General features: G+C 37.9%; 1 protein-coding gene across 1 annotated transcript in view; it reads right to left on the minus strand.

Annotated features, from left to right (window-relative positions):
• MAN1A1 (mannosidase alpha class 1A member 1) overlaps nt 1-24045 on the minus strand; it is a 147325-nt gene that overhangs the window by 32337 nt on the left and 90943 nt on the right. The window lies entirely within an intron of this gene.

A 24045-nucleotide genomic window follows, 5' to 3' on the forward strand; every position in this document is an offset into this window, starting at 1 on the left:
CTTCACAGCAAAATTAATCCCAGGTTTTGCGCTGAGAGTAGAGAAAAGCACATTTATTGCTAAATCCCCACTAGAAACTAATGCTAGTTGAGATTCAGGCTGAGAAGTCTGCTAAAGTTTCATTCCATAAAAGTGTTTTTTTTCCCTTGAAATTTGCAGCAGCAATATTCAGAAAAACCCTTGAAATTAAAGAAAAGCTAGCCAGCTTTCCAGATCATCTAGGTGAATGATGGTATGTTAGACAAGCATATTATCAGCATGAATGTTAGATATAAATATACTTATTAGGTACTGGAATGCCTTCCTTATTTTCAAGTTGTAAACAGCATTAAACACACATTAATACATATAAATAAAAATTTAATTTTACTTTAACACATGAACAGCCACTACAGTCATTAGTTAGCACTTGCACAATCATGAAAATGGGGTGTCCTTCCTGAGTTAAAATGTAACTCCTATTATGAAAACAAAACAAAACCAACAACAAAAACCAAAAAAACCCAACAAAAACCCAACAAAACAAAGCAAAAAGTCAGGAAACCCCATCTTTAGTTCATCATGACGGAAGTCCTCAGCTGAATTAAAATTTCTTCTACAAAAGGTCAAGTATCTATAACTGAAGTTTAACCAATATAATGAAATGAAGACTCTATGAAATTAATTTCCCCTCTAGCTATATTAACACATTAATTTGACATTTCTGCCACACACATAAAATAAAAACAAGTCATTAAACTTTTAAAGAAGAGTAAAGGCTACAAATAATGAGGACATTGGTGTTCTACTTAAATGCCGTGGCTTTAAACCATGCAACACCTTCGGCTGCCTGGCCTTGAGCTGAAGGCACCACTGGAACTCACTCAAGTGCCACCAAAAATAAACCCAGAACGTTACCTAGTGATAGGTAGACTTACATTGTCTCATTTCTGAAGAGCCATAGCATCTGTCAAATACTCCCTATAGGTATGCTACAGATTTTCCCAGACCACAAAGCACTGAAGTGACTAAGCTTATCTGAGTGCTGAGTGGAGGGAGAACTTGTGGAGCAAAAGGCAAGAGAACAGATGAGGCTCCCCTGGCTGACCATAAGGGTGTGAGGGGCTGGGACACGTGGAAGTCCTCTGATGCAAATGATTGCCCAAAATCCCAAAGGAGAAAAATGTTTCTAATCTTCATAGCTGCAGACAAAATCAATGACATAATGAAATCAGGGTACTGCAAAGAAGTACGCAATCCAACTTGGATATGGTATTTGTACGACAGAAACAGAAGTTTTATGGGATCTGAATATCTCACTTTAAGAGAAATCTTACGAAGATTACTTTTCACATTTGATGAAAAGAAAAGCGAAGAGAAAAACCCAGCTGGCTTACAAGCTGTCTGCACTTCAGTCTACTTTGGGTCAGAATTTTTCCAAATAGTGACATAAAAGCATCAGATACTACAGATCAAGGTGAATGCCGCAGACATGTCTGGAGACCTTTTATCTACAGACTGAAGAGCTGACACTGACACACTAGTTATTCACTCAAGAAACAGGCACCACCTCTGGAACACCCTGACCCAAGTCCTGCCTAACTGCTGATTTCTGGATGAAATTCACTAGAGCCATGAGACTTGAGTAGGGAGCACAGAGATTGTGCCTGGTGCTTCCAGGAGTGCTGAGGGGAGAAGGGAATCTGCCTGGAGAATATAACTTAGGACTGGAATTGGTTGGGCTTACTCCTGTTTTACCAGGGACCCGCAGCCCCAGCTTGCTCGCCTCACCTCACACCACCCGTCAAACCTCTGATGTCCAACAAGGAGAGGGACCTGCCCAAATGGAGGTCAAAGAAAAGAGGGAGGGCAATGCAAAGGCCACATTCCAGCTTTTTTCTTCTTCTTACCCCTCCCAGTTCTCCCAGGACACACTTCATGCTTCTTCACGCTCAACCCCCAAGTTTATGTGCCTTATAAGTGGAAATAAAGTAAAATTATTAGCTTTTTTTGTGAAAGAAAACATCATCCCCAACTGGAAAGGGCACATTTGCAAGGCCACATTATGAAATATTGCAAGATAACTTTCAGCAGATTAAACAAACAAACAAAAATCACCACCAGAACCTTTCTGCAACACTATGACATGAAAAGGATACCTCAAAGTCCAAGAATCTTCTACACCTCGTCAGGCAAAGCCATATAGACAGTGCCACATATTGTGAACTAGTAAAACAAACAAGCTGACACAACGCATTATGTCTAACATTTCTATCATAGATGTAATACACAACAAACGATTATTGGTGTAAGAGCATGTCTTCGCAAGCACTGTAATCGATGTTTTCTTTAATACTTCAAAGATATTTAATGTGTTTTTGTTTTGCCCATACCTGGCAAATCATTCGTACCCGTATTTGACAGAAGAACAGCAGGAACACAGAAATCCCAGGTTTGCCCACACAACTGGTACTCAACTCTTCCACCCACGGCTAGTGGTGAGAGCTGCCAGGACAGCACCTTGTGGGCAAAGCCAGACAGGGGAACCCCGGACAGGGCTGGCACGGCACCTGTGTATTTCCAGTCCCAGTAGCACCACAAACGCCTTCCTGTCCAAGTTCCAATAGAGAACAATTAACTTGTTGCAGGCCTATGTGGTCCCTATCTCCCCCAGGACAGCATCAACCAAGGAAGATAGACTCCTGCTGGAGTTCTGACTTTTCCACAGTGTCCCTTCTTTGAGAAAAGAAAATTATTATAATCTGGTTAAGCATCTCTCACACAATGTCTTGACAGCTGGAGACGGCAGCAAAAGAAACTTAAATCAGCTAGCTAGCCTATGTGGTGGTTTTTGATGTCTGTTTTATTCCTCTTTGTTAGGAGAATCTTTCAGTCAAATGCTAACAGCTGGTTAGTTTTTCAGCTGTGACAATGAACATGTAACTACTGCCCTTGCCTAATCACTGCCCAGCTGGCGGCTTCCCGCTCAGCTGAGCTGCCCTCTCTGAACACTGACTGGTACCAGCAATTACCTGGGGAGGGGATTTCTAGGGATGCTGACTTAGCAGGAGGAGGCAGACAGTGAATTAGTACCATCAGCAACTGCAGCATGAAGACTAAGCAAAAGTGGCCGCTCGAGTTTACAGTACGACAGGGAATAAAAAATACTCTATGCTGCAATGATTTTTTTTTTTTTTACTGTAACAAGTGAGATAATGAAGAGGTATAGCCTCAAGAGCTATTAGTTTGAGAACATTAATTTTGTCTATTTGCCTAGTCATATACAGCGTCAGCATTAATAAATGCTGATCTCCCGGCCACTTGAGTTCTGCCAGTACAGGAGGTGCATCCATTTGTATTGGAGGCACATGCGCATCATCTTCTGGCTTGAAAGTAGGAAAAGTGAGAAGACTGTGACTGACCATTCATTGTGTGAGAAACTATTAATACCAGCACAGCTCCAAAAATTTACTAATATGAAACAGATATTAAAACAAGATCCTAGCTTTTCTCCATGCGGTTCATCAGGTCCTTCAAAGGTAATGCATGTGACACACTTTCCAATCCAAACATCACAGAGATGTCCACCTGTAAAAGGGCAGGAGAAGACCAAACAATCTCCTTGCTCCCCTTGTCAATTTTTGGAAGACAGGACCAGTCCAACTAGTTCTGTGGTTCTTGAAGATTAACAGTCAGTTTGAAACCCTATAGTACCTAGGCACATCAGTTGCAATGTCTGTGGTTAAATTTTTCAAGAACAGAAGTTATTCTCCTCCCAACATTTTTGCCTTTCACCTTTGTAAAGAAACATACCCAGTGACCTTTAAAGCTGTGCTAGAGTGGGCAGTATTTCCTTACTGTACTTGCAGGCAGGAGCTTAAAATGCTCAACAATCATGGAATGCTATCAGGTAGGCTGATCCTTCTCAAGCTGACCATCAGACAAGCAATTTGTCTTGAAACAGGACAGAACAGCAACAGAGACTGAAGAGCACTGTTAATGTAAAAGCAGGAAGGAAACAGAAGGTGCATGAGGTATGAAATTCCCGGTATCACTATGTGCTGTGGCCTCTGCCAGGACAGGTCCCCATCTCCTAGGAGGATCAAGTCAGTGGTGGAAGTGTTGGAGAAGTGTGCAACACACAGAGGAGGCTAGAGAGTTATGTCTAGTTTATGTCCAAATCGTAGTCCATGAAACCCCACCAAGCACTCTCGGCTCAGTAAAAAAGGACACTGTTCAACACCACCTTCAAACTCACTGTCATGGCAACAGGATCAGCCCCTTTGTGGTGAAAACTCTTATACTTGTTCATGATGAGGCCAGAGTGATGATGGTTCCGGGGAAATACTGAAGTGAGTGGACACCGAAGTGAATGGAGCAGAGGGAGCAGGAGGAGTCAAGATGAAGGTGGAGACCAAAATGCCAGAGAGAACCCAGACACAGAGGAGACAATCTCATCTGCCTCTGGAAAGCAGCAGAGAATAAGCAAAGGCCAGTGAAATTGCCTCTGGGAAGATCAAGCTTCACTGTACACATTGAAGTCTGTCAGCTGCTGAGAAAAAAAAAATAAAACACCTCCTCCACAGGCTCTGAACACCACCAGAGACCACAGGATACTTCTTTTGCGATCTGATACATGAGTTTTGAACATCTCGATCTAGCGATACTATGTCTATTGATGCTTAAAATAATCAGAGTATCTTCTTCTCACCAGTCCATTCAGACTGTTGGGCTGCTTTGTTTATGTCAAATTCCTGCAGCATTTCTCTGTGGAAAAATACTGAATTTCTTTAGGACTTTACCGGCAGGGTCCGTACAATCCTTTCCTCACGGCTGTCTGCCCTGTGACACTTTTCACATTACTGCTGCTCTAAAGGGGCATCAGAGCTTGTGGAATCGGCACCCTGGGGCAAAGCGACAGAGCGGTAAGCTCAGGGGTGGGCACTGCCGTGGAGGAGCATGAGACAGGGAGGGACAATTAGCAGCCAAGCAGCTAACGATTTGAAATGTCACCATGAGACATCTCAAGTGTTTAAAGGTAATTTTTAGTGTCACCATCTAAAGCTGTACTAACACTGTACTTGTTATTGTAATCATTTCTGATAAAAAGTTATCTAAGCACAGCACAGATCTACATGCCTCTCACAACACACTAATGAATAAGCTAAACAATTCATGTTTCCTATTACTTTATGCACTAAAGCTTTAATTAATCAATTTCCAAGGGCTAAAAAAGCAAGAGGGAATACAGCACAACAGAGCAAGGCTAGAGATAATAAGTACCAGCACAGACTACTTTTAATCAGCTCCCCAAAGAAAAGCGAAAATAACAGGAAATGAAAAGTCATGAGTAGAAGTCTACAGTTCTGCCATCCATGCGATAATAAGTTAGATGGTGCAAAATAAGAAGGTATTAGAATGAAACTCCCTTCTGTAGCAACTGGTATAGCTCAGTGTTAGGGACAGTCTAAAAAAACTCCCAACACCAAACAAAAAGCCCCTCCACCTCAAAAAAAACCCCAAACCACAAAGCAAGAAAAACTCCAAAACCTCCTGGTTCTGAGAAACCAACAGAAACCACTTTTTTATTTTAAAAGAATCACTGGGGAGAAAAATAACTAAAAATTCTGGAAGAATCCATGAGAAACACCATTTATATATATATCGTCTTCCTCTCTGCCATGCCTTTTAATACTAAAAGACAAACTTCGTTTGTTTAGGTCTAAAGCTCATTTAAGAACTTTACATTTCACATTAGAGTGCTCACTGCCTTAAACTACCACAGACATGGCAATCAGCAATCTTGATCTATTTTGTTCAGCACACCTCTCTCTGAAACTCTGCTCCCAGTTTTGTATCACTTTTCCAACATTCAACTTTAAGGTTATTTATTTTTTTCTTCCTGCTAAGGATTTGCTATACTTACCCCACCCATCCTGATCAGTTCATGGACTTCAGATTTCAGTGATTTTCTATACTACATCAGAATTACTTTACTAATAACTGATATTCCAGCTTTGCTAAATCATTCTTGTGTCAAATCAATTGCATTGCCCAAGTGCAAATAAACATTATTAATTTCCTTTGTCTGTAAAATAATTTGTTACGAGGATGAGTTGTTGAAGGGTTTGCATTTGGAAGTGACTAGGTAACATGGGAACAGTGTGGAGAATTGGTGCTAGAACCCAGAACTTCCCCAGTTATTTCTTCTTTTTGATGCATGTGCTCTTTTCCTTCTGGCCCCACAACTGTCCTCTTGCTCTCCCAGCTGACTCCCATGTTACCAGATATTGTTCTCTCTACTGCTAGTCATTTGACATCTTTAAGTTGTCCCCACACAGCCTCAGGTGGAAAGAAGCAAGATGCTTTTCTAGGATGGAGACCCTGCAACAGCAGTCACCTCCAGTTCAGGTTAAGGACACTCACAACACAATCAAGAATATCAGTGAACTGAAATATTGTGAGAACAGTAGCTTCTCTATCAGAAGAGCAGGAGTCAAATTTTCAAGGAGAGTCACTGCTGTTCTTTTCAACAGGAAAAAATTAAAGTATTTGGTCTTTTCAATCTGATGAGGACTTTTTAGAGAAGGTAAAGATTAAAATCATCAAAGCAATGGATGTCAAGCAACAGGCTATATGAAACTTCCCAGACACTAATTCCCACTTTCCCACTTCCCAACATTACTTTTATAAAACTCTAGATTGTCCTAATCTCAATCTTAGTCCTTTTAAATATATCTGTATCACTTGTTTATCCAGACCACATTCATTCCTTACCACCAGATGGTAACTTTAAAAAGTTTTCAGTCTTTTACTTTTCTGATGTCAATTAGCTTTATTAGCTTCTCATGTCAAGAAAATATTTTAAGTGGATTCACAGTCATTTAAGTTAAAAAGTCTTTCAAAGCATTTAGTCACATTTATTGCGCTTGATATTGCATGTGGTACCATTAAATGTTTGAAGTGAGAATAAAAATCATTACACTAACTGCACAGCTCTGATATTAAAAATAATTGGCTGACAAGTTGCAAAGGTCCATTTTAAGCAGTTTTGTAGCTCCCATTCATTGCAAGAAGCCTATGCCAAAGGCTTTCTGAGTGACAGTCAATTATTTTTCCTTTCAGTACAGCTGTTGTATCAACAGGGGTTTCAGATACTGGACAACTTGTCACAAGACTTGCAGCTGCGATACTCGTCTGATATAACATTTAACTTACAAATGCCATAAATTACACTTGTATATGCATTTACAGATATGTATATCAATCTAAACGTGTACAATACAGAGACATCACTGTTGTTGAGGGAAATCTCTCTCTTCAGTATCTGCTTTCGCAGATGCTGTGACAGCTGTACAAAACACTACTGAAATGGCATTCTGGTTCACTAAAAGGGACAGCTTTTCCAGATAAAAAATCCTTAAGTCTTTTTCAGACTAGTGTTGCTAAAGACATCATCTGTTCTGACAAATGCTTTAAGAAAAGTATAAATGTTCCTTTTTTCCAGTCCGCTTCAATCTTCTCCTTCCTCTTTACCCACACATTGCTGTTTCATACAAATCCATTTGTTCTGGAATCAGATAAACATTTGTTTTTCTCAGTGCTAGTCACTATGGGTTTGATCCTTCCTCATAACTAACAGAAAAACTCCTGGTGGCTTCAACAGGCACTGATCAAGCATTAAAATCCTGTAACTGTCATTAAAATCACTGCAGAGACTACAGGTTAATATGAATACAGGGAATCCCTGCAGCCTGGCTGAAACGCCAGTATCACTGTATAAATCCTTCCCATTAATATCATTCAGATTTGGGAACTGGGAAGTGGTTTCCTTTCTGGAAATCACTACTACAGTGTAGAAAAAATACCGTTCTCATTTCTTTTCCCAGCACAACACATTTGCTTAAGCACAGTTTTATCCTTCAATGCCTATTAACTATTTCAAAAACAAGATTAAAGTAAATTCCTTAAAAAAAGAGAAGTACTTATTTATATACAATTTACAGATTCCTTTTCTCCCACTTTATACATTTATAAAAGATACATGTTATTCAATATAATCCAGTCAATTTAATGATAAAAAGCTATCCCTATTTTTCTCAAATGACATTAGTTTCAGGCATATTGCTAGGCTAGCGGAAGATATCCATGATATTCATCAGTTTCTGATTCTCAATGTTATGCTTGTGCTCCAAACATACTGCGATATGGTTTAATAAACATTAAATGTGACTTCATTGGATCACATATTTATAAATGAACCAGGTCCTTCATTGTTTGTGTGACCAAGGAAAACCAACCAATAGCTAGAATATCATCAAATTCATTAACTAACGTGATTAAATAGGACTATTTTCTGCTGTATAGCAGGCCCATGGAAAACCAAACCAAAACAACACAATCTCACACAGACCTGATTTTCACCTGGGAAAAATATCCCCATTACACTTTTCCTGTGGTAGGGTCTCTATTTTCAGTTATTCAGTTGTATTCCACCAAACCCAGAACTTCACCTTTATTCTACTTATTATTACTTCAAGTAACAAATACTTTTACAAAGGTGCTGCACATCTTATAGATGATATATTTACAAGAAACGAATGATGCTGACTATCTCAGACAGCAAGGCACAGCACAATACAGCTTAATTCTCAGTTATGCACTAAAAATTATGATCTGTGACAATCTGCTTATACCACAAAGAGAAGGAAAAAAAAAAAAGACTCAGTAAAGTTAGATTAGGCAGGAATTGTATTTTTAAAGAAAAAGGAATTTTGTTCCATAATTTTTTTGCAGTAATCCATGTTTTAATTTACCATACAATGCTATAGTAGTTTAAAGCAGTGAATATGATGAAGAAGGAAAGGAGTTTTACATTTAATTACTGAATAATTCAATACAGTTGAAAAAGGCTGAAAGTCTTACTCTACTTTGGCAGAGCAGAAAAATGAGAAGTATCAAACATTTCTTCTAAAAGTTCTTAAAAAAATAACCACAATCCATGCACTAACACTCATGACCACACTTAAGTCATTCCTTGGAGGATTTTGTAAACCAGATTATCAGATAATAAAAGGGCTGGCATCAAGTAGTCAAATAAGCTTTTCTTAACAGTAATGGGATTTTAATCAATACAATGAAAATAAGATAATAAAGGATGAAGTGAAATCCACATGAAAGGATTACTATTTGAAAAGAAAAAAATCCCACTCTTCTAGAATCCTGCTGGAGACAGTATGTGTGCTTTTTGTTCCTGAACCAGCACACACAGTTTCATTAACCGTGTTGAAAAGCTTCTCCTTATTAAACAATGTACACAAGGGAAAGTACCTTGCTATTTTTCTTTTTTTTAAATTATCAATGAAAACAATGAGGCTACAGTTTTATAAAGCATTTAAGAAAGTCAGGTGTCTGTCTCAATTCTAGTAAAACATTTGGTCAAAGTTTCTAAATGTTTTAAAATGCTTTTAATGACTTTAGTGCAAGAATCTGTATTTTAAGCTTTTTTGTCCTTTTTTTTTTTTTTCTTTTTCCATATTTAGAGTTGTAGACTGGAATAGTATAGCGTGGAGTATCTTGCAAGGATCACGATGTAAGAAGTGTCACACTTATTCTTCAATTAAAATGAAGACCTTGTTGGGAATGGAGTATGTCCTGAATAGATATGGCATATTGGTTAATCTTTTTGACAATTTTGAGACATAATCTCAGTCAAAATAAGTATTTTTTGGTAAGGTGACCAATTGTCTTCTGGGTACCAGAGAGACTTTGAACTCAAAAGCCACTAAAATAAACGATTTTTTAATGAGTAACTTAAAACAGAGTCTATCTACTCTATCAAAATTATTTCGTGACTTTTAGTATATTTCAAGTTTGGGAGTATGAGAGCAACACCCTGGCCTAAGTCAAAATGATCGGAATAAACACAAAAGTGGAGATGGCTCCCCTTTCTCACTCCTGTTTCTTTCAGGTAGGCAGATCACGGTGTCTTCAAGGGTCAGCAACCAGAATCCGAATTGTCTTTGATGTGTGGGTGAATGCAGGGATGGAATATAAAAGGCTGGACGCCCTTCTCCTCCCTAACAAAGAAAAACCTCTGCTACAGCTGCTGCCTCTGTGGACAGCAACAGGTTTTCTTCTAATCCTATGGAGTACCTAAGACATGTTTAGTCAATACATGACTGATTACAGAGAAACCAATCTGCCTTGCACAGAAAAAGCTATACAAAGGTTCATAAAAGGAAAAGAAGAAAAAATAAACCAGTTGTTTATTATAAACCAGAGGCTCAAGCAATACTGAAACATAAAGTCTCCCATATCAGAGGATCAAGTACTGATATGGTAGAGAATGACACAAAAAATACATGGAAGTGATGGTGATGCCATGGTTTTGTCCAATGTTTGTTTTCTCTTTCTATTGTGCCTAAGTAAGGGGAAATAAACGTAAGTGACACTGACCATATACCAGAGCTGCTCTGAGAAGACAAGTATTTTGCTGACTCAAAAAATGTGCATGGAAAAGATGTTTGGAGAATTCACAAAGCTACTACCTAGGATTAGAATTTGTTACAGAAGCATTCCAAAAAGCTTGGAGAAGCAGGGGAAGGCTGTTAAGTGGAAATGTAAACAAGGCACATCACAGAGTGTATGACATGGCTTAAATGTGAATTGAGGAATGAGGGTGCTGAAGGGTCTATGTTATTCACTCATAGAAAGGCCTTGACCTGCATCCTGTGCCAGACACTGACTACATTTCAAGAAAGACTGGGCCAAATTGTAGAAAGCTTAGAGAAGAGTAACAAGAATTATCAAGAACAGAGAAAGCATTGCCCCAGGGCTGAGGGGAGAAAGAGTGATCTTGTTAACAGATAATAGATTAGACATGACAATAGTTTTCTTCCAACACACATAAGGGGATAAATCTTGCACTGAAATAGTGAAGTATTTAAGTTCCAGGATAGACGTCAGAGAAAATAACACTCACCCCACAAAACTCCCAGTAGTGAAGACACAGAAGAACTAGAATCAGCTTCCTTGGAAAAGCATGGAATGTCCATGCTGCAGGTCTTGTAGGCAAACAACCCTCTGGGATAACTTAGGCACAGCTTAGGTGCTCAGTATTGGAACATATGGATTGATGACATGACTTCTGCCTTATTTTCTGTGATTAATTCATTTCTGAAACCTCCCAAAAATCTGATAAAGCAATACAAAGCTAAATCGTACATTCTTGATGAATTAAGCTTGTTGAAAAATGGCAATAAAAGTTTTACAGCATCCCGTCCCTGTGAGTTATAGGAGGAGGAGGGAAGCAAGTAAAGCCCATAAAGAGTCATTTTCTAATTTTTAAGGTATGCCTTAAAGTACCTGAGTGTATTATTTAGAAGAACCAGTCTATCATGCAAAAACCAGGCAGTTTAGCCTTCACTGAGTGGAGAAATAGAAGTGAGTTTGAACCACTATCCAAAGTTTATTTACTCAAAAGCAGGCTTGTGAACTTGTACTGCTCATGAAAGCCTTGGGTGCTAGTAAACCTTAACCATACAACAGGCTGAATACTAAAATGACAGATTTAAGCCTTTGAAGACAGATCCAAAAGCTACTGGCTGTTAAAACAATGCTGACTAAAACATAGTTAAGTGAAACTCAATTAATTTACAAAATTAATTCTGGGTAGAAGATAGAGAAAACAGGTTATTTATGGCCTCAGTAGAATATTGTGACATGAGGTAAAACTGCACATTCTAATGTCTGCTAGAAAATATTAATTTCAAATGAATTAAAATAAAAATGAAACACTTTTAAAATCTTCCTTGCTCCAGTAGATTTCATTACCTAGAAAGTATGCTGTATGACATGAAACAGACAACCTGAAAGGTCAACCAGAAAGACCACCAGATTTGCTGCACCAACCATGATTTGCTGGGATACATTTAAAACACAGAGGCCTCAGCAAGGCTAAGGGTTGAATCAAGACATTTACATTAATGGGCCTTTGACAGACTAATACTCAATTTTTTTATACTACACAGAAACCACACAACAGGAGCACCATTACAAGATATATAGCATATGGATACCATTAAAGCTCGACTATAATGAATACTTGCTCATTTATTTCTCTGAGCATTACTGCAAGGAATGTAGCAGCAGTTTCACAGATGTCAGCTGGAAACAGAAGCCTTTCATTTAATTTGCTGAAAGATTGTTCCCTCCTATTAACTTCCTCATAAAGATGTATCAGTGTTGTAACAATAAAAATGTAATTTTAAAGAGAAGTTTAAACCAATGAAGGCAAATTTCTGGAACAAACTGCTTAGCTGGCTCACAAGCCTCTTTTTATTTCCTTCTCAATAGCTCTCAAACTACCCCACCATTGCACAAGTGTCATTTTCTTTACCCTCTGCTACCTGGATTCCTACAGAGACATATACCACTGGGTTTTTATTACTGCTTGTTGGTGGGCAGCAGATTGCCTAATATAGAGCAAACCAACTATTCTGATCAGTCTTTAAAAACGTCATTGTTATACAATATCCCTTAAGCCAGGTCTACTCAGTTAACTTATAGTGTACTACAGTGAGCAAGGTCTGCTCATCAAAAAGCAGTAAACACAAGGTGACTCATTTTTTTAATGTGAGATTAGAGCAAGAACACCATGTATTTCGGATGCTGGCTAGGTGCATCCACCTAACCCAACACCTAGAAGAGAGCCCACATCAGCCCACTGGACTAAGAAGTCAGGTTGTGTGTTTTCCACAAAATGAAGACAAGCATGTGAGCTCATCCCCGTGTCTGCCCTTACACAAGTCAGCCTCACATGAGTTAAAGGTCAGTCACAGCAGAGCATGATCATGGAAGTATTGCTTGTTGCGCCATTCATTCTTAAGGTTGATTAGACAGGCATTAGTTCTACTATAGTAATTCCAAACTATATGGCAATATTAAGGATAAAAAAAAAAAGCAGAGATTCAGCCTACGCAGCATCCAATGATCACCTTAACACTGGCAGGCTTCAGTAGCAAGAGAGACACTTGAAACGCTCACCCAGCCAGAACACTGGTATGATCTGTAGTCCTCAATACAGGAAAGACACGAACCTGTTGGAGTAGGTCCAGAGGAGGCCACAAAAATGATCAAAGGGCTGGAACATCTCTCGTAGAAGGAAACGCTGAGAGAGTTGAGGTTGTTCAGCCTGGAGAAGAGAAGGCTCCAGGGAGACCTTATTGTGGCATTTCAGTACTTAAAAGGGGCCTATGAGAAAGATGGGGACAGACTTTTTAGCAGGGTCTGTTGTGATGGGACAAGGGGTGATGGTTTTAAAGTAGAAGAGGGGAGATCCAGACTAGACATGAGGAAGAAATTTTTTACAATTGAAGTGGTGAAACACTGGCACAAGTTGCCCAGAGAGGTAGTAGATGCCCCATCCCTGGAGAAATTCAAGGCCAGGCTGGATGGGGATCTGAGCAACCTGATCTAGTTGAAGATGTCCCTGCTCATTGCAGGGGGTTGGACTAGATGAGCTTTGAAGGTCCCTTCCAACCCAAACCATTCTATGAGTCCATGATAATGCCATATAGTTAGTTTGAATGCATACAGGATTTTTAGAAACAACTCATTCCAAAATAGCATAGAGAAAATCCAGAACAATCTCAGCAGATACAGAGTCTTTGGCAATCCTTATTTCTCCTGACAGAAAAATTCAGCATTTCTTTTACAGTTTCTTGCTCAATCTGAATATCATGCTGGCCATAATAGCATAAACCCAAAGATAAAACAGATGATCAGCTTTTAAAGTTATCTGTACAGGCAACTGATCATCAATCAGGAGATTAAAAAAAAAAAAACAAAAAAAAAGCTTTTCTTAAAAAAAAAACTGAACAGAAGGATTCAAGTGTTGTGGATAACATTCCATACCTTTTAATACTATGAGGAAAACCCACAGCTACAAAAAGCTTTGAGGCATTCATATATGTGATTGAATTCGCTTTTGGAGGATCTCTCAGACTTCACTACCCACCTCAGTTCTGCATCCATCCATCTTGTCAGGAAAGCTGAATGAATTATACTACTGCATATCACTTAGGGTTATATCTTATCCTACATATATACAAACTAATTCTGTAATGTGTGGTCTTTGTCAGTCGTAATATCTGGTAGTACATGAAAGTACAGAATGAAAGTATAGCTAATCTAACTGAAAGTTACAGCGTGATCAAACTGACTTACAGCACTGGAGTGCCTAATCCACCACAGAATGACTTCAAAGAATACAAAAGACTTCAAAATATCTCTTTCTCCAAACTGCTGCATTTCATGTAACTATTCTTATTTTGCTATGTGCAAACTGAGCTTTATTACTATGAATGCTCATGAATCTTGTGTTACATTGGTGAGTGCACAGAAAACACTTAGCAAATTCAAAAACAAAACAATACAAAAACTTAAGATAATGACAAAATGGTTTGAGGCAGGCAAAAATAATGAAAATATTAACTGTTCACAACCATGTGTCTAAACAGAAAGGAAAAAAACCCCAAATTTGCTATATTCTTTATTCATTTGATTTGTTTCAAAATGAATTGTTCAATATGACTGATGCAATAAACTGCATTGCTGCCCATCTTTTATTTTGAAATAAAGGTAATTTATTCAATGATTTTTTTTTTAATATGGAGAACAATATGGAATATTTCAGGATCCTAAAACCCCTGATATGACAAAGGCTGTGAAACACGAATTAGAAGAAGGCATAAAATGGTGAACACCACCATGTGATTTACAGTCATCAATGTCAGCCAACGAACCTCAGGTGATGTGTATATGCATGCTTGCGGGGTTTTTTTTCTCTTTTTTTGGGGGGGGGGGGGGGGGCAGGGGGAAGGGATAGAGCTTGGTGTCTCCTGGAGTTATGCATAAAGCAAAGTCAGTATCAGATCTGCCTGAATGTTACTCTCTACCTCTAAACCAAAAGAATCTCCTAGTAGGTCTTTCATAAAATTCCAAGGCTTTTATTTGATTAGAGCCTTCCTAACTCCCTTTTCCTCCAATCCCTTATATCTTTTATTATCGTTACGAAACAAGCAAATTTCTGCTCAAAAGCTTTGATTTGGGTGGCTCCCTGCTCAGCTTGAGCTGGATCTAACAAAAGACATCGATGACTTTGCTTTAGACATTTAAGACCAGGTTTGTGATCTCCACATGTCCTGAGAACAAGTAGGTCAAAGGTACTGAGCAAGTATCCACTCTTAGGCACTTCTGTGTTTAACTATAAAACATGGCACAGCAGGTAGGGAAACCCAGGGGAAACACTCAGCAGCTCACTCCTGAGCTGAACTATCCTGCTAATGAAGACGTCCACATTGATCCCTTGATCTTAATTATTCACAAGCCCTTAAGCCATAACATACCAAGCATCCACCTATCAGTAAGATCAGACTAATTTAAATTCTATAGCTAAGGCTTTTTTTTTTTTTTTTTAAAGGAAGCTATAACCCAGGGAGTTAAAGCACATGTGCAAGAAGTGAAAGACTTCTTTCTTCGGTTCAATTCTCCTCCAGCTGAGGAGGTTCAAACCCATGCCTGCTAAATTCCTAGAGAACGTCTTTAGTACTAGGCAAGAGCCTGTTCTGGCAAAGGTTGTCTGTGTTTTCTGCTGTTGAAATTGTGCCAAAGAACAACCAAAAAGACAGATTCACTGGGTTGAAAACTCCTGGCCTTTGGTCTCCCAGAACTCCTTCTCTAACACACTCCTAATGAACACTTCAACAACAACGAAAGCCCTAAAACAAGACAAGTAAACCCCCCAAAAGTCTTATGTAAGTAAAGCAGGTTTTTAAACTATCTGTTCACTGGCAGTGTAAGGATATTGAATACTTTTGGGGAGTTTCCAGAGTCTGATGTACAGAGACGCTTTGTGCTTTTTCCCCTTCGATTGTTAAAAATAATACTAAAGATAAACCTGACTGATGATATTTTGTCCACCAGTGTATTTTAGGAGATCAGATTTGATAGTTTCATAGCAAAATCAGTTAGACTGTTTAAGAGCATTTTCTCTCTTCAATTCCACTGCTAGGATCCCAGTTCTAATTTTTCATCAGTAGTATTTGATTTCCTAATAGACGAGAGGCACTGAGCATGGGGTGCTCCACAATAACCTTCATGCCTCATAAAGAACGCAAGAAGGGCACAAACACTCCCCCACCCAAGTCACTCTGTCATGCTATTCAATACACCCAGGTATTTTCTATTTTCCCTTTGTGTTTCTGAAAAACATTTATGGATAGGTTATGAAAAATGCAAACTAATATGACCATTACAGTAATTGCATTGGTTAGGTTTATTAATCTGTCACAATTAAGTCAATAAGAGTTTTAGTAACACAGTTGTATTACTTGATTAGTTTTGAAAGTGATTATCCTAAGAACTCTATTTAATTGGAAGCATCTCAATTTACAGGGTACATTAAATTCTCGGTAGCATTTTAAGATCATTCAACATATACAGGTCAATTACCAGTAACCACTGTTTCATACAACTGCTTCATGAGACACTTCAGTACAACACTGGAAAAGAATAAAAGAGGGTTCTAAAAAATACAACTGAACTTGAGTCCTGAAAGACACAACTGAACTTCAGTTCACATTATTATAGTGAAAGGCCATATCTAACATTGAAATTGTTAAAACCATTCTGAAATGGAAAAATATAAAAATTCGAGCAAAGATTAAAGAACAGTTGTCTACCTTAAAACAGATGATGATAATTTGTCGGGACTGCCAAATTACTGAATTGCACTAACTGCACTTATGCCCAGCTGCACATTAATTACCAGATTAGAAAGTTATAATTAATTTTCTTAATATCACTACACTGCTTTTCTTCCTTGAGTTAATAAAAACAGATTGCAATCAATCTTTGTTAATTCACACTGCAGAACAGAACTGCTATAGCTGTTTCCATATGCAAAAAGCACCACATGCCTAGTTCTTGCTGTATCTTCTGCCATTTTAATGAAATGTTGTAATAAGGCAAATAAATTATAAATTAGAATTTGAGTTAATATAGTTAGTATAAAAACTCCATAAGCTTAAAAATGAATTTTTAAAGAATCTCCTTAATGACAAAATTCAGAAGCGGATAGTATTTCAACAGATTTTCAACTAGAAAAGAGGTTTTACTTGTAGTTGCATTGTTGAAAGACTCCACTGCTGAGACTTTTTAAATTTCTTTGTCAGCTGACTTTGTCATTAGAAACCAATTAATGTTCTCCATACCCGCCCGGCTTTCACAGAGCACAAACGGAAGAAATTTTAAGAACTAATAAAGGAAAACAACTTTAGAGACACACAGGTTAAAGTTCATCAGAGTTCTGATCAAGACCATTCAGTTATAAATACCACAAAGATAACTAATATAGCATTCGAGCAGCATACATTATCCTGTGTCCATATCTGCATTAGTATCAAAAGGTGTTTTTGGAAGATGGAAAGGATTATTCAAGAGTTCTCATGTGAGGGAAGGAGAACCAAGTAAAATCAGTGCACATTTTTTCATTTTCCATTTATGCCTGAAAGATGTTTTATTTCTACAGCTTCACTGCTGCTTAAAAATTATTTCTTTTATCCCCTTGCTTTCCCTCCTTTGTAAAAGATATGAATGAGTGTAAAAATATGAGAATTATGACATCACGTTTTCCAAAGAGCAGTAACCTATTTTATTCCGGTGTAATAGAAGTCTTCACATGGTCAGCTTAGGTGTCAGAAAGGGAAGACTGAATATTCAATAGCAAATGAAGGCTGAAAATGTTTTTTTTTTTTTTTTAAATGTTTCTAAAGTCTTCCAGGTGATGGTAAAAACCAAGTAATTCTGTATTTGAAAGAACCTGGAGATAAGGGATTTTTAAAGAATATATAGCCTTCAGCAGCAAAGCTAAGTAGAACCTGTTTTTTTACTTTATCCATTCTCCCGAACTGCCCTAAGGGAGCCCAATTTGCCTTACACTGCTAAATGTTATAAACATATATATATATATATATATACACACACACATATAAAACATCTATATGTGTGTATAGATACATACACCCCCCAAATGTATATAAAAAATATGCCTAAGAATAGCTTGATTATCACTCCTTCCAGAATATTCAAGTACATTAACATATTCAAGATGTTAAGGAATGGTGTATTACATGATAGTACACTCGGAGTAATAGGATTTATGGACCAACTCATCCATAACAACTCTAGAATATGTCCCATTGGAGGTACTGCAGAGAGGCAGAGAAGCAGATCAACTACAGAACCTCAAAAACATCAGGAGGGAAGAGAGAAGGGGAAGGGGTTGAAAAACAGCCAGCCCAAAAGTCTCAGAAGACATATGTGGGACAATACCCAGTACAGCTCCCAAACATGAATTTTCACAAGCTATGTAACTGAAACAGCAGAAAATATACTCAGAGAAGTAACTCATAGATCTAGAAAACACAATGCATCCAGGATTCAGATTTGTCTTCATGGAAGACATGCCGACAAGGGCAGAATCACAGTTCAGCAGAAAAAACTTCAGAGGTGAAGATCACCACTGGGTGTGCTTCTCTTCCAAAATAAAAATGTATTAAAAGAGGGCAGCAAGCATGGAAAAGGAATAGCATAGTTAGAAAATACATAAATGAGAACAGCATCAAAGATGGATAACAATAGTTCCTGATTTACAGAAAACACACAAGCAAAAGGCACTGAGTGGTCTCAGAAACTTGTAATAAAAACTTCCAAATTAGGTCTGGATGCTGAAGAGATGCTAAAATAAACAACGTAGCTGTTTTCCAACCAAAACCAGAACGATTACATTGATTAACCTGTGATAATGGCAAGTAACAAGTATAGCACTATCAGTATCTGTATTTAATGCTAAGATTATTGTTTATAAACAAGGATGTGTTCTGTATTCAGCTGGGTGTATGAAGCTGGTCATAAACCTGAGAAAATCCAACTAATGATAAGCAATTATGCAAGCAAGGAAGACAATAATTCTTCCATCATTTTAAGATTCCTGAAAAGAAAGAAAACCCTGCAAATCTCACCAAATGCTAAACATAACAATTAACAAATAATAAACTTTAATTTCTGTTAAAATCTAATGCTAAATATCAGTCTGCATGAATGTTCATATTTTTCTGACATAATGGACTGATTTCTAGAGACAAAGCCTATTTTATGCTGATTTGTTGCTTTAAAGTTACTCTAAAAGATTAAATGGAAAACAGCAATGAAAGAGTATCTGATATGCCATGAATTTCAGAAGAACAAAAGATGCCATTTGTACTTGCAACTAGTCAGCTTAAAATTAAACATGCTTATAAAAATGTCACAAAAAACACTCATCAGCATTGGTATAATGAAACTGAAAACCACAAATTCAAGTTTCACAGTATTAATAAGATTATGAAATACTATAAAGGGAAGTTTAAAATTCAGATAAGTGAAACAGTTATTTGTGATATACATGACACAATGGAACTGCATCAGTTACAGGTAGGGTTTCAGCTGTCCAGCTGGAAGGTTGTAGTTTGGAGGAGGTTAAGGAGAGATCTTCTTATATAAGCCGTAATGAGAAACATATAATGATGAATAAAGATATACTTATATATACACACATATATCTATGTACATATTTGCAATAAAAGATGTACTTTGAGAAGTAACTGCTTGAGAGACTCCAGCGCAGAGCAACGAAGATGATGAAGGGAGTGGAGCATCTCCCTTATGAGGAAAGGCTGAGGGAGCTGGGTCTCTTTAGCTTGGAGGAGACTGAGGGGTAACCTCATTAATGTTTATAAATATATACAGGGTGAGCATCACGAGGATGGAGCCAGGTTCTTCTCGGTGACAAGCAATGATAAGACAAGGGGTAATGGGTGCAAACTGGAACACAGGAGGTTCCACTTAAATATGAGCAGAAACTTCTTCATGGTGAGAGTGACAGAACACTGGAACAGGCTGCCCAGGGCGGTTATGGAGTCTCCTTCTCTGGAGACATTCAAAACCCGCCTGGACGCCTTCCTGTGTAACCTCACCCAGGTGTTCCTGCTGTGGCGGAAGGATTGGACTAGATGATCTTTTGAGGTCCCTTCCAATCCCTAACATTCTGTGATTCTGTGAAGTATTGAAGGGAATTATTTTTTTTCAGTGAGAAAAAAATGTAGTCTTCTGTGAAGATGACAGATGAATCTGTTCGCAGTAATGATTTCAGAAAATATGTACTTAGCAACTCTTCACGCTCATTATTTTAGGACAATAAGAATACAGAGTAACTATAAACATTAGTCACCTATCTAAACTAGTGCTTCTTTTAGAACCTAAAATAGTCCTTACTTTTGATGCTAAGAAAAAATCTTGTTCCTCCAGTCTTGTAATGCTGAACAGGTATCACACCCTTATGCCAACAATTTAGTCAGACAAAGTATGGTGCTTGGTAGGTGTAAGTCCTTAGTATCCACCACATTATCAAGAAGCTTAAAGCAGAGTAATAAACAAACAAACAGAAACAAAACAAACAAAAATCCCAAACCAACCAACAGAAACAAAGTCCCCCCCCCCCAAACAAACAAAACCATAAAAAAAATCCCAAAACAAACCAGAAACAAAACCCATAACTTTCCATTTTGAAATTATTATTTTTAAGAATTAATTACTCAATGTGATAATTTAGCCAGGTAGAAGTATTATCAAGATGCTTAAAGTAGACTAATAAAAACAAACAAACAAACAACCGCCAAAAACCCCCAAAAAGAATTAAGAATGACCTGCTCAATCTGAGAATTTAGCCAGGTAGAAGTATTAAAGTAATTCCCGCTAAAATACACAAACAAAACACTATACAAATGTCTCCTCTCTCCCCTTCTCACGGTCATTTAAAGAGTTCCCTAATGAGAAAGTAGTGATGGGTTTTGCAGGCAAAATCCCACAAATGTACATACATGTATCAAATATACAAAGTGAAAAATTTGTGTCTTTACAATTTGTCCATTAGAAAATTCTTAGGTGAACAATCCCAACACAACTATAATTTTTAGCTGACATGTTTCCCTGGTGGAAGTGACTGAGAACTGCTAGTGCTCATTTATTTAGTCTGGATGAATTGATTCCCTTTCCTCTGAAGGAAGCCTCTTCCAACAATCACACTTGGTCTATTATAAGATTATCATTTACTGGACACAGATTAAAACCAGGACATACACATTACAAGCAATTGCAAGGGAAATTATCTTTAACCAGTGCAAAGATGAATGTGCCTACACTCAGGTGTTGGAGTTCTCATCACAGTCAACACAGCCAAGGAAAGGCAACCCAGCGGGTCAGGCACTGGGTATTTATTTCAGGGCAGGACAAGCTGCTCCTCAAACTACTCAAAGACAACTGCTCCTCAAGCATTGTGGTACCTAGCTCCTAATGTTCGTAACGGGAGCTGGCTCCTGCTGCACCGCTAAAATGTAAAACGTGTCTCATCTTGACCTGAGCCGCACCCTGCACATCTTTATGTACACCTCCAACTCTCAAATGTGCTTGGTAACTCAATACTAAGGGTTCTCTTGCATCTTCTAGGCAGCGGGAAAGTACATCATACAAATAACTTCTTGTTATCTGCTAGTATCAAGGTGATAGCAGCAGTTATCCCGCTAAAGCAAGAGCACAAGCAACACCAACATCTATATACTGATTTATAAAACCCTATTTTCAAGAAATGCCATTTCAAAATCTCACAGGCAGTTTTAACTATCAGGAAGGAAACTAAGGATCTGATGCAGCTTTCCCGTGCTTGTCACTACCCACCCTCTGTCACTGTGTTTCAGCAAGGGCCTGGTTCATTTACAACCAGGCTAGCAGAAAATTTGAAGTGCCTGGTTGGTAGATCCCACCTACTGGTACATGCCACAGGTGACCGGGGTGAACTTCCTGCTCCTGATCTCTCTAGGGCAAAACAGAGAAGAGCGCAACCTGCTTATCCTGACTCAAGTCGTCCCCTCCCACTCTTCCAGCACAGAAAGCTTTCAATAACTCCTTTATAATCAATACTCGCACCATTTCCCATTCTTTTAAAGCCATCAATACAAAAATTTGCGAGAGGAAGGTTTTGATGCTCTGAAGAGAGCATCTGCTGTGGAGGGGGGCAAAACCCACAAAGTGAAGACCAAAACTCTCCAGTAACCAGCTGGCTTCTGTGCGACTGTCTCGCACAAGGGTTGTTCTGTTTTACAAAAGAACACTATCTATTGTTATCATCACAGAGGTCTATAAAGTGTTTGCAATCATAACATTTTATGCTGAGGAATCACATTACTGTTATTCACATAGGGTTTTACACAGACTAGTATGATAGTGATGAACTTGTAAGTATTTATGCTCACATTACAGTGCACTAATAAACAGGGGGCAGTTAGTGTTTAAACTTTGAATCTGGGACCAGAATCTCTTTCCTTTGGCTATAAAGACAGTACTGGAACTGAGAAAGATATTTTGCAGCAGCAATAATAGATCCCAAATTCTTCCTGAGTTATTGCCAGAGGGCAGCCTCCCATGCAAGTTCAGCGTTACAATATTGAATTGAAGTGGCTGGTTGAATAATACAGCTTTACATCATGGGCTATTGCCAAAATAATATTCCCTCCCCACCTGCCGCCAAACAGGTATGTTCTGGAACTATCTTTTGGAATTTTTCTGGTATTTTTATAACAAGATTTTTTTTTCATTGCTTAATGGCAAACCAGACACCACCACAGGTCAAAAGTATCTACCCTGAAAACTGCACTGATGTGTACTGATACCTACAATCAGAAAATCTTAATACCACTCTCAGACCCATTTTTAAAATTTTTTTTGTGTGAACATGGAAGAATTATTTATAGAAAGCCAAAGGAAAAAATGAAAGTTGTTTGTTCTTTTAAAATGAAATATTAATTTACAATAGTTCATTTGATTCTTGCTGAATATAAAGCACTAGTCATGCAATGCAGAACAGGCTACTCATTTCAAACAAGGCAAAGACATGGCAAGCAGTTTGCTCACTGTGATGTTCTAAAACAATTAAATTGGTAATCAGGTGGCATACAACATGGTGATATCAAAATGTCCCAAACACAAAACTATTTTTTCAGGTTTAATTTGCAGCCAGTACTGACTCAAGAAATGCAGAGTTGTTTATGAATCACACAATGAATCAGCGGGTTAACCAGCAACCAAAATGGCAGTACTAAAAAGATGTACCCTTTGCTGAAATCTTTCTTGTCACCGGTTACTTATAAATTAGGACGGAATTCAGTTCCTCAATTCAAAAAGTTACTTATTTCAATTATTTGCCTAAGGTCTTGTTTAGTCAATAGAAAGAGATTAGTATCTCTAGAAGGCAAATTATTCTATCCCAAAACGTATGTCTAACTCCAGATAAATAATTTATAGATAGGTAAAGTTCAGCTAGGACTTCTCTCTTTGCATCCAGTGCTAATATAAATCCACACTGTGATCCAAACGCCTGAAGGACAAAGTCTGGTTTCAGTTGGCCAGTTTTGCTACAAGGGAAATTTCAGTGTTTAACTTAACATCCAAGTCATTCTTGTTACTATTACCACTTAAATTTATGATACCAGTGAAGCATTTACCAAAACTGCACACAAAAAGCCTTTATTAGGCATGCAAACTAGATTACTTTTAGCTTTTTCTTCTAAGGTAGTTTTGATTCCTTCCTCTAAAATTACGCCCAAGTTAGACAGAAGGGATAAAATTAAAGATTCCATCTAAAAACAACTCCTGCATGGCCCTACAATGACAAACTGTGCAGACAATGCAAGACTTTCCTCTTTACAAACCCTTTAAAAACCAAGTTTTTATTTTCCAAAGATAGTCAGAATTGAAGAATAAGCTTTATTTAGGTCTAGTATTTTTGGGTTTTAATTTATTTTAGACACTAGAGTTAGCAGAAAATTTAATTTAGCCATTCTGATGTAGGGCAAATAAAAGCATGAATCACTAACTCTCTTAAAGATAGGATCATACGTATAACTTGATGCT

Source organism: Caloenas nicobarica, chromosome 3 (genome assembly GCF_036013445.1).
Source record: "Caloenas nicobarica isolate bCalNic1 chromosome 3, bCalNic1.hap1, whole genome shotgun sequence".
Taxonomy (NCBI): Eukaryota; Metazoa; Chordata; class Aves; order Columbiformes; family Columbidae; genus Caloenas; species Caloenas nicobarica.